Below are 18,207 nucleotides of genomic sequence, written 5' to 3'. Positions count from 1 at the left end.
TTCTGATTTTAAGCTATTTGATGATTTTAAGCTGTATGATTCTATGATTCTATTCTTAAAAGGTTAGATGAGCCTCAAAGTTGCACATATTTACCTAACTACAAATAAAAGCTGCAAGTACTACAAATTAATGCAGCACAGTATCAGTATTATCAAAGCCTAATTCACACAAGAATCACACTTCTGGTCAATCTGTATTTTAAGAAGTGATTACTATTTAGTTTCTAGGAAGAAAAAACAGACATTCTATCTGGCTGATTCTGCAGGCCTTTCACGTATGTCTTCCCAGAATGAGAACCAAGCACAGCACAGTAAGGAAAGCAAGATAGTTAAGATATCCAAGTATTTACTTGTAGTTCTTAATGTGTGTGTCAGACAGGAAGCAAATATTCTCAAAGGGAACAGCGCGCATACTGTTCGAGCATTCTCTCGAAGGCTAATAACGATACTTTCATTTTCGCAAAGCCAGAGGCAATTTGACTTTAGTAAATGTTGCGCTAAGCAAAAAGCTCACGGCTGCTATTCCGCTTTTCCTTGTAGGCACATTCTGGGACCATTGCTCATTACCATTCAGTATGTGACTCAGTCAGTTTAGCATCACACTTTAAGAATCACAGCTCCCATTTATTATTTTGAACATGTCTCGCATTCATTAGTAAAAGATGATCTAGCAGAATATTGTTTTGTATGGAACTAGAAAGACTGAATCATGCCAGTTTTATAAAGAAGAGAAGGCCCTGATGGATAACAGTCATTCAACGGTAGTACGGAGCATGTTGTACAGGTGCACTTTTGCTCACAACAAGGAAAAGCACTAAAATATCTGCAGTTTAGTCAGTGAAATAAAGAATAATAACTATTAATAATGTTGGTACCTTGGTAGCTGGCACATTGTACACTGAAGGTGAAACAACAAAATAAGTTATGTCCAAAAGTTATTTATATATTTGACTGGAATAGTCATGTATTAAACTATTTCTGTTGAATGCTACCACTTCCATTTTTTTCACAGTGCTTATCTCCCCATCATCCTGGGTTTTGTACCCAAGTCAGATTATATTCCAAACATAGGTCTCTGAAAAGATGAAGTTTATGCTAGCATATCAGCGCTGGGAGAGGAAAAGCACGTTAGAACTATAGGAAACTCTAAACAATAATAGGAGTAGAGTTTGAGTAAGATACAGAATAATCTTTAAACATTGCTGTCAGTGCTATAAAACTAGCTGACAGATTCCATTTTATGTATTACCAGTAATCAAGATTCATTCAGCCAAACCTTTCTGTCAAAGCAAACATCCCTCATTGTTCTGTTCTATTTTCAATAGTTTGGTCAGGAAGGCAGTAAGATACATTTAAACACCCTCCACTGTCTGTATTAAATAGCATGACTAACCTCTGTCACACACAGTTTATTTCCTCTCTCATCCTCTGTCCACAATCACATCAAACGCAGTACAGCATACTTAAAACTGGTGTCTAATCACCGTTATGTGCTTATGCTAGTCAAGAAAACACGGAAGAGCTGCACCCCACACTTGGAGTAGAAGGTAACAAGGTTTGTAATAATCCTTTTACTGGAATTCTTTCTGCCCTCTAAGGAAAAGATTTAAATAATCGTAAAAAAGAAAAATACAGTGATTTGTAAGGAGAACATATCATGATGGGTAAGTTTTACTTGCTACAGATTGATACTACCGGTCATCCAAACCCCTAAAACAAAATGGAATTCATTATGAAAGCCATAGGCTAAGCATTTCAGGCTGATTAGCCTAAGTACTCCACCTTTTCTTTTTCTAGAAGGTCCTTATACATGCTGCTGACAATCTTACAGAGAAACGCATATTTGACTAAGTATGTTAAAACCGTTCCTTTCATTCTCCCATGTAATTTCAGAGTATCTCTGTAAAATCTAAAAGTTTCCTCTTAATTTGGAAAAAACCCAAAGACTGATAAGCAAGAGATGCATAGGTTGATAAGAACGTTTCACATGATAAAAATAAGTGAAAGACAAGTGACTCGGTAATACCAGGATTTAAAACAGCATAATGTGGGTAATCTCAGAATGTCTATTGCGCAGAACAAGGCTAAACTAGACTTATAGAAAAATATGAAAACAAAGCAAAAGAAAGAGGTGTATTACTTGCAGAAATACTTTTAGGTTTATTTATTTTAATAAGATCTGTTAAAAATGAACCCACATAAAACATACATCATAATGAGCAGATTTAAATTATCTATCAACAGATGTCTCCAAGATAAACAGCCGCAAAACTCCTCCAGAATGTTTCTGGACACCTGTAACTTGTGGCTGATAAATAATGAATCCCAAATGGACACAATATGCTGTCAGTTCTCCCTGTCACTGCAAGCCTGATAGTGTTTACAGCTTTAATCTATTGTTCAAATCCAGCGAAGGGAAGAGTCTCAGGGTCAGTATCAATATGTCTGTTCCTAATAAAAACTGCAAAAACACTGGCTGCCAACTTCTGTCTCAAAAACTGCCAATTGAATAAACAGGTCTTTTAAAATTGGTTGCTTGTACTGTATGTAGTGGCTGGTACTGATTCTTCTCTGCTGGGCAAGGTCCAAAATATAAAATTGGGTCCGGACTTGCAATCAGATGATTAAGAGGTAGAGAATGGAATCAGTACTTCCCGTCATAAATGGAAAGGCAAAGTATAACCAGCAAATGAATCTTCCAAGGGCGCAGTCGTCATTCAGTGGACGTTCAGAATTCCAGACAGTCTTCAATAACAAGATTTCCTTTCCTCTCTAAGAAACTAGCAATTAAATGCATTTCAATTTTTAACTGATATGGAAAATTCTGTTAAGCTGATCCATGACCACAAATGCCTTAACTGCAGAAAACATCTCCTACTTATTCACAATAAATCAGTAGATTATTAAAATCAAATGCTACATAATTAGCTTCCAAAACTGTTTCTAAAGTTATAGACTGTTTCACAAACAACTCTTTAGCTGAAAGATAATATCTATGCTGTAAAAATAGACTTGTATTTGCTTTTTACCTGAAACCCAAGCATACAAACAACACCAGGCCGTAGGATTGCATGCTTGCCACGCTCACCAAGGAGAAGGCTGCACCTCCACCGGACTGAGCTCTGGCTGTGCATAGGTGGGGTTCTCCACGCAGGCTGGGATACAGGCATGACACATATCTTGCATACGTACGTTGCAAGGAGCTGTCTGAAAGAGAGAGGACCTCTCTAATCACTTTCAGTTTTACCCTCTCTGCGTTATGCAGGTTCCATAAACACCATTTTCAGTAATATCTTCAAAATTACCCTTGAAAATGCAATATATTAATGTTTAGATAGATTACTTGAGGAAATGAAGTGATCCTAAAAGCTTATGCTAATACAGAACAGCTCTGATTTCTAAATGAGTCAATGGGGTCTCCCAAGCAGGAGGCAAAACTGCAAAGAAATAACTGGTGAGGGTGTTGCACAGTTTTTATCAGCATTCTTCTGTGAGGCTTGTTGTGCTAACAGACCTCTCGTCCTTTTCAAGCTATAGGTTGCTGAATCACCTTTATCTTCACCATATATATTTTCTTACAGTTTTGCGATGCTGCAAGCTCCATGGGGAACTACACTTAAACCCCCCGTGGTGGGGGGGGGGGGTGGAAATCGAGATATACTGGGGTATGACGTAAGGAAGAATAAAGGAATTTCTTAGTAAATATTAGGATTTGGTACATATTAGCACTATAATACATTTGAGGCTACCTTATACCATCAAATGCTGCGATACATTGTTTTTCTGCTTGTTTTTTTGTAGTGGAAAATTAGAAATGAGAAAACCAGGAGGTCTGGTTTGTAAGCCCAGGTAGCCAAGCTAACTCAGTACACACTCCTTTTGGGAGCTGCCATCAAGACCTGAGGAAACAGTTCATGGAATTAATAGTCTATGTTTATGTCTAAGCAACACTCAAGACTAACAAGGACTCATGGCACAGTGCAGCATATCAACTAAAACTTCAAACTATAATACGCAATCAAAAAAACCCACAAAAAGATCCCACAGGAAAGAGGGTTTTGAAACAGTAGATAATACAAGAATACAAAAATCTAAAAAAAACCCCAAAAACATATTTGGCAAAATATTTTGCATGTTTTCTAAAAATTTAAGGCAAATGTTTTGACTTTTCTTTTTAAAAGCATTCTTTCTTACAATTCAGAATTTCCTGATAGTTTGTTACATTCAACAGGTTAAGTCCTTAGATCGTGATTCGTAGCTTTTGCCGTCAGTGAAAATAGGGGAGAGATGACTGGAATGATGTATTTATAGTAATGAACCTTTTAGAAGGATTTTATTCTTACTTTATAGTTGAAGAAGTGGAACATAAACCCATATTTACCAGAAACCATTTTACAATTTTACTTTTATTGCTGTTACTGATTATTAACTAAATCACATATTTTGTGAAGGACTGTGTAAAACACCAAAAATGCATCCACGGTGGCAATAAGGGTGATTAATCTGCAAAACTTTCAAGAAATTTTAACTGAAGAAGATAATTGGGATAAGTAGGACAAAAACATGCTAGCATACAGGTGTACAAGCCTGTATTTTTTAAGCTCCCTTCCCCAACCTTTATCAGCTGGTATAATAAATAATTTCACCTCCTTGCATAGCTGCCAGCTCTTTTCATATATATAAAAAACAAACACACCCAGAGAAGTGACAGGTAGCTTTCTGATCCTACTCATGTAAAAATAAAAGATAATTTTACTATTGACATTATCAATAATTTTATTGCTAGAAATTTTCCAAACAAACCAATTTGGGATTTTGTTTTGGTTTTGTTTTTCTTAAAGTGAGGGTCACTTGCCATTTATGTTTAATATCACCATATCATCTGAAAAGATGCATCTGAGCTCTGACTTGATATGAATCCCAAACAGCATCAACAAACCACTGACTTCTCTCAGAATTTTCAGGAATTCTCCAACTGAAGTTCTCAAAAAAACCCAAAACCACAAACCCAAGAACAAACAAAACTCCCAAACAAACAAAAAACCACCCACCTGCTGATTCTGTATAACCTTTGGAAGCACTGCTTAACTTAGACACACCTTCTATAGATTGCAGACTACTATTAGCTACAAAGATACAGATGTATGGGGACTAGATGTTGAGAAGCATCTCTTTCCTTCGCAGACTGCACGTTGCCTGCATGAATTTAAATCCTAAAATGGATTTAGTTAAAGCTGCTCACACAACTCTTCAGATTGGATGGATGCACACACAATTCTTTCAGGCATTCTTTTACTTCCCTCTTTTAACACCCACTCCTACTGAAGTATCCTTAACTTGCAGGCTGTTTATGGAGCTCCTACCTACTTGGCAAAAAAGAAAAAAAAATATCCAACTGGCTCTAATTACTGCAGCAGCAATCACAGTTTTAGACTGGCCTTCTGCACCCACAAAACAATAGGATAGGAACAAATAAGTAATTTTTCCCCTCTGATCTGAATTCAAAGCCTCTTCCTGTGGGAAAGTACCTGAACACATGCACTGCTGAATTAGAAATTAAAGGGCTTTTAAGAACATGACAAAACCTATGGATGTCTCATATTACACCAGAAAAAATAAGTTATTAATGAGCAGGCGTTTAAAAAAGCATACAAGAATTCTGTCAGGTCAATATTAAATGCAGATATTTTTAATCCAGCCTCCTAGAACCAAAGCTTGTGCAATCATACGGTGTACGTATTGGTATGCCTCCTTTTCCCCTCTTAGCTTTTGGGACCATTGCCCAATTTCAGCCAGACTTGACTGATCTTCTGACAGTCCATGGAAATACGTGGCTAGGCTGCAGTATGAATATTACAGCACAGTCTGCGAACACAAACCTTTTCAAGGCAGAGCCATCCCCTAAGATAAGAAAGGCAATTCTATACTTCTATGGAAGACCAGACTTAAAACAAAATAAAAACATAAGACCAGGGAAACCCTGTCAGTTGTTCATATGCCCCACATGCCCTACGACTTTTCACATCTAGTTACTTATCTGCAAACCAGGTAGCAAATGAGATTATTTGTACCAACAATGCCTCTATCTCCACAGTCTCATGCTGGTATATCATTAGCTAGATGGCACATTTTCTTGGTTTATTTAACCATCCCAAAGTTGCAGGACTGTCATCAGGGTGCCAAACTGCATATTAGCCAAATTAACACAGCACATGGGCTACGGGATCTCGTAAACTGACGTTGATACCAAGAGTTTGTGTAGAACACTTTCCTCAGCAAAATTCTAACAGAAATACATAGTTTGTTTTGGAAAGTGCTTCTGCACTTTGCTGAAGCTATAAATCTCTTTTCCACCTACTCCGACAGTGTCACTGAAGACAAGCAGTACTTAGAAAGGGATTTACAAAAATATTAGGTATTTTCATTTCCTTTCATCACATCAAAAGATAACTTAATGGATGTCAAGAAGTTTGAAAGAGAAAGCAAATTTGATTTTTACTTCTACCCTACTGAATTTCTGAAGTCAGCATAAAGAACACTGAGAAGATACCCGAAGTGGGAAAGAGAGAACACATTCCCTGGTTTGCCTGAGGATTCAAAAGCTCGGATAAAATTTAAGTGAGAGCAGGCTGCTTAACAAGCATTTCTCAATATTGCCATATCCTTAAAAAGCTTTTGTGAATAAGTGAGAAAAATTTCTTCCCAAGTATTTGCATACTACCCATTGGTTTGCCTATGGCTATTTGTATTCAAAAAGCCTTAAATAATTAGCATTAGTTAGACATATCATACCAGGAATATTCAAATATCTCTTGATAAAAATTGGGTTGTACAATTCAGGTTCTCAGTTGTCTTATTTCTTCAGTTTCACTGTAATTAATATTCACATTAATGAAATCAGTATCCCACACAAGCTTTCTTCTCCCTATCCAAATTTTCCTATAAGAGAGAGGAAGCACTTGTTGTCTTTTTAAAATATTTTTTAAAATTTTATAACATTGGTCATCCTATCAGGACAAACTATGACACTTAAAATTTTTTTATTTACAAAGCAAAACCACATGGAGTTGGTTACAAAATCCCATGATGTAAATTAAAAACATATAGGAAAAACAATCTTAATGGCTAACACATTTTTAAACAAAACAATTTTGAGCAGTAATTAAGTCTACTTTTCAAGAAAAAGAAGGTGAATCTTACTAAAAAATGAAGGTTGCTGATTTTTTTTTTTAAAGGAGAAATATATTCTTTCTTGTCAACAATTTCCCGATATCACTGTCATTTTACAGGCATTAGGCACACAGTAAGAGACAAAACCTAGAGACAGATTCAGTTCTTATTAAAGAAAGCATCATGGAACCACCACTAGTCATTTTACATAATTACAGCTATTTTAGTACCACACAAAATAATAAAATGCTAGCCAAGAGAAACACAGTATCCAGCTAAATACTATGCAAACACACTTATTCTGCAATTAGGCTTGTTTAAGAGAGGTGGTAAACACAGACAAGATCAGCAGGTGTTTCAGTTGCTCTGTGTTTTGTCTGTTACCTGAGGTACACAAGCAAGATTATGCAAGTGAAAGTGCTGGCAATTTTAGACTGCCATAATTTGTGGTCCTTCCCCTCCTGCCTCCTCTTTGCAATACCGATAAGTAGAGCAACAAAAATGTCCAGGCAATCTTGGAATTTCATCTGGATCTTTTGATTACAAAGTAGGAGTTTTTAACTGTCCTGGTTGAGAGCAGTTTTAACAGTGAGCCCTGCAGAATAGATGGTTAGGTGGGGGAAGGCAGCGAACTGTGCTTTGTGTTTAAACTCTCGTTATTCAATTCCTCAGACAAAAATAAAGTCATATAAATAAAGATGCACAATGAGAGCCAATTCACATGGTAAGGGCTGTCACAGCTTTTTGTGATTTCCTGACCAGAAAGATACAGGTATATGCAGACCCAATACTCGGTTTGCTGTCATCGTAATGTATTTCAAAGAAAAAAACCAAAACCCTGCAGCCCGTGTTGTGGCAAGATGCACTGCATGTAGACCAAAGCCAATGTTTCCTGGATACGTTGAGCTGATTGTGCTCGCACTTCCATCTGCCTGTGGGAAGGATTATCACTATCCCACAGCCCCTAAGCTACTAAACTACGTAATAGTGTTGTTCAGAGCCAGGTGTCCAGTAGTGCAGGAAAGTGCAGTCACCTGCGTAATATATTTGCCTATAAAACAAGGATTTGTACTGGAAATTCAGGCTTCAGGTGGGCCCAGTTACAGTGCCTCCACAGGAGGAGAAACCGGTGGAGAGGAACCACAGGACAGGAGGGAGGAGAGGGGGGAGGATGGACAGAGAGACAGATAAAAATGCACTTTACATACACATTCCTTATATTTCTGAGGAACTGTACAGTCTCTAAAGAAGTGGAATTGTGATTTGAGAAAAACTGACATTCAACCCAAATTAATATACTTTTGTATCCATTTAGGGTTTGGTTTGGTTTTTTTCAGTGACAAGTTCTGGATCTTACATAGCTGTATCTCTATCTGTCTCTATTCATTTAGTTAAAAAATATCTCCCCCCAAAAAATTCAAAGTCAACCTTAAATTCCTCGTACACCTTCCTAATGGAAATTATATACCAACCTTCAAACAGATTTATAGAATACATCTGAAGACTTTTATTAACACAAATTAAAGGATGTAAAATGTTTTACTGAAGATAAATGTGCACTAGAGAAAAATCAGTTCTATTTACCTTTTCAAACAGAAGAGATTCAACACAACCACCAGTTATATATAAAAAAATAATTCAATACAAACAATACATAGAAATGGCTGTTTCTGTTTTACACTAAAAATCAGAAGAATTCTGTGCCCCCTCCCCCAAGAAAAAACACCCAAACCCAAAGCCTCAGAAACAGCTAAGCCCAAATCATATCTGCCAATTCCATGTACCCTGTTATAAGCCTGTTGCAACAAACCAAAAGAACAGAAAATTGCTAAGGCAAGCTAACTCCACAGTCTAAGAGCACGCTGTTCTCAAAGAGATGGAAGCAGTAAGTGCTCGTCAGTTAGATGTGTCGAGCTCTGTCAAAAGCATCACCAGAGGCAGGACGCGCTGCTCCCAACTTAGGGTTGCTTCTTTTTATTCGCCTATCCTATGCTCTCTTTTCTCCTAGTTGAAGAAAAATATGGATATATTCCAGCTTAACAGAAGTGTTCTCTATATTTTAGCTCTACAGTCACTTTGGAATTTTTTTAAGTTATGTTTTTTTTAAGCAATTACCGTACACGGTAGGTAGTAGAAACTACATCTGTCACAATAACAGATCTCTTAGAGTTTTTTTTATTTCATGCCACTGTTTTACCTCAGTATCAGTCACCCATAGTCTTCTCACTCAAGTTGAAAAGAAAATATTGCACCTATATAACACCATTACGTAGCTATTAACGGGAGATAGTCAAGCTTGTAGCTTGTTAGATTTTTAGATTAAACCATCTCCTTTGACCTCTGATACAGCACCAACAAGTCCCACGTCTTCATGGGAGAGTAACCTGGAACCAAACTGTAACTGCTGGCGTTGGAGGAAAGGAACAGAACCTGAATTTCAAAACAATTAAAAGCTGAATGACTACAATGGTAGCAACATAAAGAATCTGGGTTGTTTGAACAGCTAAGGTATACATTTTTGGGGGTGTTTGGGCTGGTAGGACCAAAGGGATGCTTACTTGAACCTGTGGGAAAGGCAGATGAGCCAGAGGTTTTGGTGCATCTTTTAGTTAAAAGCTCTCCATGTTCCAATACAATGCACCAACTCATTACTTTATACTTCCTGCTTATTTTCCAAAGGTAGCCTGTTGCCATGAAGACAGCCATAGCTTACAATGTTTTCATTTGTAAGCTTCTCTTAATAGATATGGGTAGTGGACTTTTTTTTTTTTTTAATATCTTAAAGACTAGAGCACAGGTCTACTGAAAAAGCTGAGAAACCTCATAGAAGAAATCCTCAATCTATAGGGCTCCGGTGACATTTAACATTTTTGGAATGTTTTGCCATCAATCACATTCTGATTCACACTACATCGCAGGCTTCCCTCCCACACCGCATGCCACTTGAAGAGATGGTGATTTGTAAGAACAAAGCTAGTAAAAACAATATTTAGGAACCTTTCAGTTGCAGAGATTATGCGTTATAAGTGCCACCTATTTATAAATCAAGTTTCCGCTGCCTACATCTGGCAAATCCATCAGGGATTGCTAATTTAGAAGCTATTGATCCAAATCTGTCTTTTAGTAAAAAAAAAAAGATTCACTTGAAATTAAAAATGATTAGATGCTGTAATTGTGCATAACCACTACACTCAGCGAAGAGGGTTTTTTATTGACTGGAATGTGCAGCCCTACTTTACAGCTGCTGGAGCTAAGTGTCTGCTGCACAGAACAGCAGCTTGCTTCCCTGTATGTACAGGTTACCAGTGCATGAGTTCTTTCCTGCCTTTCATATCTGCAGTTTATTAAATCTCCTCACAATTCCTGTGTTGTAACAGGTATTTCTACTGCACCGTATCCAACGTATTTGGAGAAAAATAAAATCAGGGACTATGCATGAAATTAAACACAATGATAGGATTTTCCTCATGTTTGTCAGCAGTGCTTTGACAGTTGTAATTGATCATAAATAAGAGTTAATGCTTTGCAAAAAAAAAAAAGTGCCCTACCTCCAAGGCTGTGGCGACTTTAAATATCAGGCAAATGCTGGATTTACCATGGGAAACATGGTCCTTATCTCTCAGGTTTTGGGAGGAAAATGTAGAGCTTAAAGTTAGAAATAATGTCCTTCCTTTTGTAGCTCCTGTTATCCTTTTTATGTGGGTATTTGGGTCACCACTAGAGTCAGGGGTTTGGGTCTTTTCTCCAGACAGCAACTAAACAGAAGTATTTTCATTTTCACAGTTCCAGTAGCCATCAACCTGCATCACAAGTGCCACACCAACAAATGGCAAGGCCATGCCTTTGGGACGGGTGTCTCAGACAAGTTAATTCACTTGAAGAAAGATCAGAAAAGTCTCCACAGTGACTGGCCCTTTCATTGCTCGTGTGTGAAAATCCCATCCTTACACAGCGACAAACTAAATGATGTAACAGTATCTGTCCTCCACAGTGGAAGCTGATCTAAGCAGGAGCAAGCAGCTACAACAGATAGAATAGATGCAACTATGAAAAATCACGACCTCATCTGTAAGATTACATACCTACCGGGTATAGACACATCCAGAGAACTTAATGTTTCTATTTAATCAGTCAGGCCTAAACCAGACTTTCTGCTGCTTTCAGTTTCAGTCAGTTTCTGTAATAATTTCAGATCTTGTTTTGGGAGCTTAATTTATGAATTGGCTTCTCTTCAAAAACTACAATGACAGCTCTTGTATTTCAATGATTTAGCTCATCCCGCCCATTCCGTATTTTCTTAAAATAATTTAATGTTATACATATATAACATATAACGCTATACATATATAATGTTATTAGGTATACCAGACCAAAGCAAATGAAAAAAGAACCAGACACAACCAGATGAGGACAGATACTTCAAGAGAGCAGAAAATTCTCTGGAAAATGTTAGTAAGTTAAAGCAAAAAGCTCCCGAGTAGTACAGCTGTTCAGGATGTAAAGGAATAGTTGCAATACTTGTGTAAGTATTAATGCAATTGGTTAGATTTAAACATGCTCACACTCCTTTTATTTATGCACGGAAGATACAGCCATTAGAGAAACACAAAGTGAAGTCTTCTAGAGTTCTTTAAAGAAATCAGTCACTGTATTTGTTAAAATTACCTAAACGGGTAACCTAAACTAAAACGGGATTTCTCAAACCTCTGACATCTCACCAATGGTTCTTCATAAAAATAAGTTCTCCTAGAACAAAAGGAATGTCCTTGCATGCACTAGTACTTTTAATAAATAAAAAGATTTTTTTTTTGTGGACAGTTTTCACAGAGGAGGAATATTAGTAATGGAGTCACCAAGCACAGTTTGTGGGACCGGTACTGTTCAACACTTGCAGAAGTGTTCTGTAACAAAGGGTGAAAAACACTGACTTTTCCAGCAGCGTACTAAAACCTAAAGCAGACTTCAAGGATCTCACTGAGTGACAAGCATGAAGTGAAAGTCACAATGTCAAGAAATTCAAAGCAATGCATAGTCAGGAAGAGTTACTTTGCTTACCCAAATACACCTTTAAAATTAGCTGTTGCCTCTCATAACATACTGATATTCTGATATAAGAATGTAAGATCAACATGAAAAGGCACTCAAAATATAAGAAAGTATGAGGAAAAAAAGAAACTAGAAGATTAGAAGATGTTCTGCTACTTAATAACTCTCTCATGATGCATACTTTGAGGAACTGTGACTTCCCATGGTCCCACCTCAAAAAACCACAAATGAATTGGAAATTGTGAACAGAAGGGGGGAGGAAACAATAAGGAATGCAGAAAAGTTTTCATGTGGGAAGGACTGAGAAGCCAAGGATTCTTCAACTGGGAATGGCAGTGAAAAGAGATGGGAAATTTGAGAGTTTTGTAATGTAACTGAGATGCAGCTACATTCAAAACCAAAAGGAAATACCTGCTGTGGAAGACAAAGTAAAAGATGCATTTTTTAGTTAGATGCCTTAATAGAATATACCTCAGTTGGTGGCTGTGAAATACAATGACCCATCTTGCAAATAGGAGACTATGGTGGCATCTGATACAAGCTTACAACTGTCTGGAGGGCAATTTAAAACGCAATTGGACAAGATCTGTAAGGTAGCAAAACAAGGGGCAGCAGCCACAGCTTCAAGCTTGGGACGTTCCTATTAGACACAAACAAGATTTCATTATTAGGTAGTGGAGTGCTGGAACCGGTACCAGAGATGGTGGGTTCTCTGTCTTTGGGCCAGCTACACAAAGTGATGGCTGACCTCATCTAGGACCAGCAAGGATCTTGCTTTGCACAGGAGCTTAGACTAGGTGATCTCAAGAGAGCCTTTCCAGCCAGTGCTTCTGTGATCACTCACTCTACAAAAATTCTTTTTCTAGTGGTCTTTGCCTAGATGATCACAACAGGTCATTATCTGAAACAGTATTTTTTTTTTTTATATGACTTGTGTCATGTTCTCTTTCCATCGGGAAAAGTATCTCAAATGAAGTTTGGTTTGAAATCCTTTGTGCCAGTCCCCATCCCTAACCAGGCGGCCTACTTTTATCACACAAGATTTCCTGTGACTCGCTAGAGCTGCTTATGCTGCTTTTGGTTTTGGCATGATTTTGTTTAGCACTAGTTTAGGCTTGTGTATGCATAGACAAGCATAAAGTTCATACAAACAGACACAACACTCAGAGGGGAGACTGTGGGTCTTGAGTCTCATAAATTACAATTACCAGATCTCAAAAGCACTGTAACGGGAACACTCAGGTGTCCCTTCCACTCTGATTCTGTGAGTGAATGATAAACTGAAACGATATGTAAAGCATGCCTTTTGAGAATATTAAAATATTTTCTTTCTCTATGAAAATCTGGAACAAAACTGGAAAGTTAATTTCTTTTCAATTAGAATGACTATCCACATGCCAAATTAGCCCATGAGAGAAAGATCTTGATTTTTTGCTCATCCAAAATACCACCTTTACTAGAGAACGTAAGAAATCTTTCATTGTTTACCCTGTCTCGGGATAAGAAGTAAACTGTGATATTTTTATATCAAGATTCTCTCATTAGATTTCCTACCTCTACCAGAGAGTTATGAAATAGATTCTGTTCTCTAAGGTCTTGTGCAGGGAAAGTGGGAGAAGGTTCCAACTCACAAACTATCCTAAATTTCATCATCCCTCCTTCTGGAAAACAGTCAGATAAGTGGGTTGTTTCTCCTTTAATTAGAATGTAAAGGGCAGAATTGAGAAACTGTGGCACATTTATCCTTCCATATGCCAGTGTAAAAGAATGCCAAAGAGACTCAAGCATTTTAAAAGATAAATGTGTCATAAGTGTTTAGACTAAGCTAAACAAATATTTTCATCCTGTTTTAAATCAAAACACCTATGATCATAAAAAGGTGTTTTTCTCCTTTTTCTCCCTGTTGCTTTTCCACCGTCATTTACTTGAACCAATATGTTTTAAAGTAATTTTAGCCTGATTTTTTTTTTACCCATACAAAAGCAATTGTGTCTTAACAATATTCCCTTGATTTTTTTAAATTAATGGTCTGTATGACTCACCGCTTTTCTAATGTTTTTATCAGTTTGTCCAGGCAGTCTTTTTTTTTTAAGCTCTGAATGTTTTCCAGCAACCAGTCTATTATAGCAGGCTTAAGATCCTCTTGAAAACCACTTCTACAATTTCAAAAAGATGTCTGCTTAGACATAGGTGATATAACTTTTTTTAGCATAGGAAAGGGAATTTAATAGTCTGTTTACTGAACAGCTCTGACTCATCTTGTCCAAGCTGTCTGTGCTCTCAGTGAGGTGGAGGCATTCTGGAGAGAGGGAGAAGAATTAGAAAAAAAAGGAAAAAAAGAGTGTGCGAGAGAGCAAGAGAAAGCAAATGCGATCATGTCATTAGAGACTGTATTCCAAATTATACACAACAGGAAACTGAATTAAGATCTTAAATCCCCACTGTTAAGTGCTATATTTTCCATGTTCAAGGAACAAAACCATGTGCTGACATCCTAATTGGTACTTTATAAAAGAAATATCCAAAGGAAAGCCAGTATCACTCAGATGGGAAGCAAAATACTCATTCTGCATCTTCTCATAGGCCCGTCTCCAAGCAGCATGTTTATGTTTCAAAATATGGCTACTTATATCACACTCTTAATTTTTTTTGTTTGACGTTTTGATAGAATTTGATTTAGTTATATCTAGCAGGTAAAAATTTAAATGTGTACTTGATTCTATTGCTCTAAATACCCTTAAATCCAAATACATGATTTCCTGTAAACCTACATCCTTCACAAAAGTCAGTACATCTACATAGGAACTTGGCTAAAAGTGATTTGACATACTTTATTTTACAAGTGTTGCTGGTCCCCTTCAAAAAATAACAGGGATTTATCTTCTAAGGTTTAACTGTTATAAGCAATTCTGTAAAACTCCTGCAAACATCTCGGCCCTGCATACAGTATTGGCTCAGTCTTCAGAACTAACTTTTCCCTGTCAATCACACGGCGTGTGAGATGAAAGTGAGAGTATTGTTTCTATCCCATCTCATCCAGTTCATTGCAAAGGGCTGCCATTCAGCTCCCCCTTCAGTACATTAGATGGACAGAAAGAAGATTATTCAGATCACAGAACAGATGAGTGCTGAATATACACCATGAAGAAAGTCTTCCATATTTTGTTTCAGACAAGTCATTAACTTGGTGAAGACAGGTTAATGGCCCAGGTTCCAAGTAACAATCTTCCTAATTTCAAAAATACCAAGTCATTAAGTCGGATTTCAATTTACAAATCCCATCTTATTTTTTTACTGGAGTATGCTAACTTTGAGCCACAAACAAATTGTGACTAATGAATTAATATTAGCACTTCAATTAAATAACCCTCTTAATTTCTAACTGCTGTGATAAGGATTTCTGGAAAAGGTCATACAGCCTTGTGATTTACTCTCTTCATCCAGTATTTTTCAGAAGCACCCTATGGGAATACTTTAGATTTTTTCACTCTTACAGATTTAGAGAAATGCCGTAACTTCGCGCAACACTCTGCTACTCCTGTGCTACTCATGGGAACGTTGGAGTAGCAAAGCCTCTATTTCTGACTCCAGTTTAATCTTTGGCCTAGATAACTTAGCATTATGGCTGAATGGTGATCTCTGCCTGCACTCAAGCTAGTGGAAGCTGTGAAATTGCAGTTTGCATGGCGCCAAGCCCAAGATAACTCCTCCAAAAGCAGGGTCTCCTGCCAATCCAGAGGGAGTGGCACAGCTACTGGGGGAATCTCTCCTCAGCTTTATGTGGTAAATATGTGCCAATGTGAGTCAGACCAAAGAAAGTTGGTTTGTGTTTTGGTTGTTTTGTTTGTTTGTTTTTTTAACGTCTCTACTTTGGGCCAGGCAGCAGTGTCCTTCAGTCACTGTAAGAGACACCCCCTCCACCCAGGGGACACTCAGCCTTTTTTAAAGAGGGTCCCTCTTGAAATGCATGTTTGTTTTTCTCATTCTAGGTGGGAAAAATTTCAGTTTGCGGGTCAAGGTCTAGGCAAAACTGCTGCATTAATTCATTATAAAGGGATCTATTCATTCACCATCTAAGGTACCCGTATACTTTGCTAAAAAGAGTATATTAGCTCTAATTATCATGCTGGTAGGTACCTTCCCAGTTCCCGGCTCAAGGTGTATAAGCATGTCCCTAAATATCAGTTCCAGAAGGACAAAAAGGCCAGTAGTAACTTGGCAAAAGTAAGAATTAGGCCCAACAGAACCAGTTTCAAGCCTGCTTGCAACCATTATTTTTTTAAAGTTTTCTCAGCTTTCTTGCTTTTATTCACTCTCCTGCTCCCTGAGGTAATAGACTAATTAACCCCCCGACAGGATGCCTAAATAATGAAAGTATACAAGAACTTCCAGTGAAGTGGCTAAGGGAATGCTGGCTTAACACTACATGTCACCTTTTTGCAGGAACCATCCCTGATGACAACTACTGTCAGAGTTGTAACGAGATAACCATAACACATAACTACCTTTTCTCTCTAAGAATCCGCAATATGTTCTCAAAAACCTTGTAGCTCCTTAGAGCTAAGCAATACATAAGTACATAAGTGATCAATTAATCTAGGAAGATCATTTTAATCTGTATGAAGTTTCTCTGATGTATCATCTCATTGAAAAGAAACTCTTACAGAAGTAGCATAATGAAATTGTCAAAACTGATTTGTTATAAATCCTGCTATATTAGCTGCACCAAGTTCTTTATTCTTTCCCCTTATGCACATATCCTCTTCTCTCCAAAATATATTTGGTTGTAGGAAAAGAAAGTAAGTACTGTAGGGCTGCTGGGAAAAACCCTGATGTTCACCTATCAAACGACAAAATCTTTCCAAATATTTTTATAAATACATTATTATAAGTTATTTCCACATCTAACGCACGAATGAAACAGCAGGTTTTGAAAGTGCCCTGCAAAGGAGACTGATTTTAAAATTAAAGATCCAATACCTTGTTAGACCCATTTGGTTTTTCACAGAGCACCAGAAAGACGTAGTTCTGTATTTTCCACCTCCTCTTGATGAGTCACTGCTTGTGACATCAAGACATTGTGCAGACTTAGTGTCTTCATGAAGATTAAGTAGTCTCATGAAATGCAATTAGAATGAATTTGTACATGTCAATTTATAATTACACTCAGAACAAACTTTACATTAACAGCAAAATTAGAATCTAGCAATAGAGAAATAGTCTGCCAGGTTATATCTGTCCAGTTCATCTCCCTATAGCAGTGGTCAGAGATTCAGAAGAGAGCATTCCTTTCTGATTTCAGCAGTAATCAATTTATGCCCTGAAGCAAAAAATGGTAGCATGCAGCCAGGTACTAGGGCTGTCTCCAGAAATAAAGGGATAGCTGGCTCATGTGGCTACTGACTCAGATGCATCTCACTGGCTCCATTGAAGAGTGTTTCTGGATAATCCAGTAAGTAAATAAAAGAGATTTGAACAGGAAGAGTTCTGGGAAGAGCAAAACAAACTCCTGGTTACTGTTCATTAGGTGAAAAAAGGAACATGTTAATAGAAGAGTTGAGGTTTGAGTACTAAGCTACAGAAAGCATTGCTTGGGCAAAGACAGACCTACAGTCCACCCAGCCCTCCATCCATTGCTTTCTTATAAATTGATCTAAAATATTTAGACTAAGATTTATTGTTGCTATTTTGATAGCATTTGTGCCTCAGTCAACTAACTCTTAGCATTCATCTTGCCTAATTTTCTTTGGAAAGCATAGCTAAAAAGCATAACTATTTAGAGTCAATATGATGTATTGCTACTTTTATTGCCACTCCTCTGCTTATTGACTTGATTACGTCCACCACTTGGGCAAAGAAAAACAAAATACACTGATTTCTTTAGACTTTCCTTCAAGGAAAAGTTCTTGCCAGAAAGCTCTAGCTTGGCTGTTCTGCAGCATGCTGCATGTTTGTACAGGACACATTGCTACCGGACTCCAAATGCTTACA

General features: G+C 37.4%; 1 long non-coding RNA gene across 1 annotated transcript in view; it reads right to left on the bottom strand.

Annotated features, from left to right (window-relative positions):
- LOC141749273 (uncharacterized) overlaps positions 1 to 18,207 on the bottom strand; it is a 61,419-nt gene that overhangs the window by 24,151 nt on the left and 19,061 nt on the right. The window lies entirely within an intron of this gene.

Source organism: Larus michahellis, chromosome 10, assembly GCF_964199755.1.
Source record: "Larus michahellis chromosome 10, bLarMic1.1, whole genome shotgun sequence".
Lineage (NCBI taxonomy): Eukaryota > Metazoa > Chordata > Aves > Charadriiformes > Laridae > Larus > Larus michahellis.
This window is presented reverse-complemented; position numbering and strand designations above follow the sequence as displayed.